The sequence below is a fragment of the Chiroxiphia lanceolata genome, chromosome 9, assembly GCF_009829145.1.
Source record: "Chiroxiphia lanceolata isolate bChiLan1 chromosome 9, bChiLan1.pri, whole genome shotgun sequence".
Taxonomy (NCBI): domain Eukaryota; kingdom Metazoa; phylum Chordata; class Aves; order Passeriformes; family Pipridae; genus Chiroxiphia; species Chiroxiphia lanceolata.
Genome location: NC_045645.1, coordinates 16,455,907 through 16,460,479, shown reverse-complemented (window position 1 = coordinate 16,460,479; position 4,573 = coordinate 16,455,907). Strand labels below are relative to the sequence as shown.

General features: G+C 49.5%; 1 long non-coding RNA gene across 1 annotated transcript; it reads left to right on the top strand.

Annotated features, from left to right (window-relative positions):
- Nucleotides 1-295: 295 nt before the first annotated feature.
- LOC116791290 lies at nucleotides 296-3,740 on the top strand. Its single transcript, XR_004358677.1, has 2 exons — nucleotides 296-1,065; nucleotides 1,861-3,740. It is a non-coding gene; the product is annotated as an uncharacterized LOC116791290 (long non-coding RNA).
- Nucleotides 3,741-4,573: the final 833 nt, after the last annotated feature.

Sequence of the window (4,573 nt, the reverse complement as noted above, 5' to 3'; positions counted from 1 at the left end):
ATATTTTTTTAAAAAAAGGCTGTACGCGCAGAGGGCGCTGGGGTAATTCCGTAGCGAAGTGCCGAGTAGCGGTGCCGAGGCCCCGCACCGTCCCGCCCCGGCCCCGCAGGTTGGGTGGCACCGCGGGCCTCCCTCCCTGCGGCGGGCAGCGCTCCCGCCGCGCCGGGGAGCCCCGCCGGCTGCCGCACCCCCGGGGAACGGGGAATCCCCCACCCAGGCTCTAGACCCTGCTGGACAGGGACTTGCTTTTGTTTGTCATTATTCTCATTATTTTCTCTGTGAAGAAGCAGGCGGTTTCACGCGGCGATATAAAGTTGGATCGCCAGTAACCGGAAGTTAAAATGCAAACGCTTCACTAGGAAGCGTTTCACGCAGCTGGTGCAAAATCACTTTTATTTTTTATCTGCGGGAAGGAAAAACAGTTTTATGTTGTTTTTTTTTTCCTGTGAGATAGCACCATCATCAAAATACAGATGCTTTTCCTACATCAGTGATTTTTCACTACAGCCTAAGGGCCTCTTGGCTTTAAAGCTCTAGTTATTTTTGCTAATATATCAAGAATTTAACTCCTAACTATTTCATAAATCAACTCCAGATGCACTGTACAGTATTTATATACTTATTTTCAGACGTACATTCTGGCTCAGTAGATTGCCAACTCACCATTTCAATGCTTCAAAGCGATGATGCTGGGAATTGTCAGCTCTGAAGACAAGGTTAGCTCACAGGAGCAGAATGTACTGTGTAAAATGCTGATTTATGAAAGTGTTACAATCCATATATCTTGCAGGTCGAATTGCATGCATTATATGATCAGAAATACACAGAGGATTGATCTGCCAGTGCTTATTTTAAAGCAGAATTCATGTTGTCTCCAAAGGTGAGGGTGCCAGTGATGCACTGGGGCAGAAGCTAGAAGGTGCATCTTTCAACCCACCCGAGCCTGGAGAAGCTGTGGCAAAGCACTCCTGTACCCTGATAACAAAACCCCGTGGCCTTACCCTCATCCCAACATTGCTGGGAGCAGTGAGCACCCTGCCCTGCCCAGGATGAAAAATATCTCCTGTGAGCCAATAGATGCCCTACTCATTTTTAAAAATCTTTTCTCACTTTGATGGGCTCCTGACCAGCAGATGACACATCCTCAGGCCTATGAGCTGCTGAGGGTGTTGCTTTCCCATAAACAGTTGCTCTCTGAGAAGCCTCAGTAGCCTCTGCAGCCAAGGGGACTCTGGGGGGCTCTGGCAGGCTCCATTTTGCCATCCTCCTGCCAGCCTGTGGGTAGTCTTTCCTATTGTAGGTAGGCCTGTGGTGCTCATATGAAGGTGACATCCAGCTCCAAGTTTGCAGTTAATCAAGTCTACTCGGTGAAGTTGAACAATTTAATCAGTGCATGATGAAGCCTTGGATGTATCTGAGCTGTATCACATTATCTTCAAATCTAAAGCAGTCGTCAGAGATTAGATGGGGGGAACTAGCGACAGTGGTAGTTCCTGCCCTGATCCTGCGAGAAGTGCTGTGCAGTCACATCACAGTACAGCAGTGTGAGCACAGCAGCCTGTACTGTGTGTGGTCATTGCACGGCCAAGGCCGTGGTAAGTCTCCTATTCCCGGGACACTGTCATGCTGTTTAGTAACCAGATTACAGCTTGGGTACGCATTACTTAGCAACCCTTGCCAGGAATGCTTTTCGTCTGCCTGGTGAGAAGGCTGGGACTCTTCCTTCAGGGGCACTATCAGATAAGTGTCCTGTCGCTTGTGCGCAGAGTTTTTGTGATACGGTGGCAGGGCGATGGGAGCTGAAGGCCACTTAGATGTGGCACCGAGTGGCACTGTGTGACTTGGCCCTGTTTCTTGCAGAAAACACACTCCACCCATGTTTCATGCCCTGCCCAGCCTGCTGCTTCGTCTCCAGGTGCAGAGGAAAGAGGTTATTTTTGGCTAAGGTGCTACTGTCGTGGGACCTGGTTATTTTATATAGTTTCTTTCCAGTTCCAGGTTAATACAACGATTCTGATGAGCCGATGTACAGAAAATGGTATCCCTGTCCTGTCTGATGTCTTCTTGGTCAAGTCCAGTCTGTGTTTATTGCTTCTCAAATGGTAGCTGGATTTGCTGGGTTTACAGATCTTGCCTGGGGTGACAGCGCTGCTTGTCCATGCAGGAATGGACAAATAGAGTTGAAGTTATTTACTTTGTGAATAATATCATAATTTTTTTTTTCTGAGTACCAGTTCGATTAAATAGTTTGGTTTGGGGTTTTGGCTGGTTTTTTTTTTTTTTCTTTTTTTTTTTTTTTAATGAGTATAATGGTGCTGAAAATGTAAAAAGTAAATAATTAGACTTATAAAATAGAGCATTTATTTATTTATAGTGGTCTAATTGAAGGTGTTCCCCTTGTTAGTGTTAAAGTGGAATAATCTTATTGTACAGGCAGCTGTAGAAGTAAGAAAGTACTTTAAACTAGTAGAAGATTTTTCACACCTGCTCTCTTTATGAAGCGCCGTCTTGCTTTTCCGCTGGTCTGACACATGACTGCAGACCTGGCTCGATCGGGAGTCTCGATGTCCACCCACGCTGGAAGGCACATCCGGACGGCCGGAGGCGTTGCCGGCTGCCGGCGATGATGGCAGAGCCCCGCTTGTGCGGCAGCTCCAGGCCTTGCCAGGCCAGGGCACGTCAGTATTTCTTGTCCCTCACTTTCGGGGTGTCTTCCCGGTGCGGGGAACCCCCAAAGCCGGCCAAACCCTCCTGCGGGCGAGGAGCGCACCCCACGCCGGCGGTGCGGGGCGGTGCGGGGCGCCGGGCTCAGCGCCACCGGGAGCTGCTGAAGTGAGAACTTGAAAGGAGCCGTCGGTGGCGAGAAGAGGCGGACAAAGCAAGCGCCGAGCTACCGAACGCGGCGCTCTGCCGGCGAGTTTTAAGGCGCTTCAAGTCTAAAGGAGAAGTGACAGGGCAATCATCTCCCCGGCTTGGCTGCGGATGGGAGGGTGGAATCTTGCTAACAGCTCGCGTATCTGTATATTTAATTGCGACCTGGCTGCATGTTCCTGTTGAGGAAGGATGCAGATCACAAGCGAATCTATAAAAACGCAGTTGACAAGCCAAGGAAAGGGATAACTGACAGATGAAACGACAGTCAGCGCGGAGCTAACTGGCAAACGCATCGGTACAAAGTCAGATACCTTCTTAGAGGAGTAGTAGTTTGTTTTATTCCGGTTCTCCAGAGTTTTATCTACTGTCGATGTGATGGGGTAGAGAGGAGCTAATGCGCCCTGTTTAGGATACACACATGCAGATTAGATCAGGCTTCAGACACCGTGTTTCACTCAAGACTTAGAACAGTTAGAGGAATAAACCAGGCTTCACCCACCTAGGAAAACATGGAATTTTCTTGTAATGATTTAAAGCTGATTTACACTTGTTTAAACACAACCGTTTCACATACAGATATAGGGAGCTATCGGGAGTTGATGGGGTCGGGAGCTGGGGCCCGGAGCTCGCCACCACCGTTATGCGAGGCTGGGGCGCTGGGAATACCAGCCCAGCTCCCGTTTTCTTCACTTTTGTGTTACTTTAAGTTTTCAATGAGGCTAGTGTAATTACGAGGCGTTTAACTTTTTGCCAGGCTCTTTCATTATGGCTTTGCATTTGCACCTCGCTTTTAAGAGAAGTAATAACATTCACAGTCAGGGGCAAATCCTGTTAATGAACAAATTAAAGTTCAAACAGTTATTCAAGTTCACAGCCCCACTCGCTGCTCCTTTAATAAGAGTTATACATGTTACTTTCTCTCGGGATCACTCCCCCTTTTATTACTTTTTAAGCTTTTCATAAGCACTAGCGAGCTATACGCGCAGCTCCCAGCCTCTAAAGAGCCCACAAATCCTGAAGGGAGCTCTAATCCGACCTTAATTTGGCAACTTTTGTAAAAGACATAAAAGATCGGGTGCCACCCTTGTGCGCTCAGATTATAATGTCAGGGGACAAGCCGGGGAAGGCTCCCTCTATCCCGCACCCACCTATTTGAGTTGGCTCCCTCCCTTCCGGAGCTGTTCAAAAAGCCTCCGTTAGTCCCTCACGGGTATCAGAAGAGAAGTAAGGAAGTCTGATTGATATCCTGGGAATTTCCACCCCCTCTTACGATAGCTCTACTTGGCACGTCCGGCACCGCTGCCCTTGGGCCGGAGCCCGTTGCCCGCCTTCAAGAGTTAGCAACGTGGAGTTAAAAACAAAACAACCCCCCCACCACCCCGAAAATATAAATCCTTGCGCTCTTCTTCTCTTCCCGCCCCTCTTCTTTTTCTCCAAACCTTGCGCTATTAGAGTGTCTGCGCTCACCTCGGCATTTGCATAACATGAATCGAAATTCCCTTTGTCAGGGGCTGCCCGAGCCCGGGGGAGCCGCGGGTCCCGGTGAGACCGGGCGGGGAGCGGGGCGACCCCCCCGCAGAGCCGGGCTCCGGGCCGGGGGGCGGCGGGCAGAGTCCAACAAAGCCCGGGGAGTTTGACACTGGTTCACGGCAGCGCCGGTGCAAAAGCGCCGTCTATGTACAAATAAAGGAGATCACAC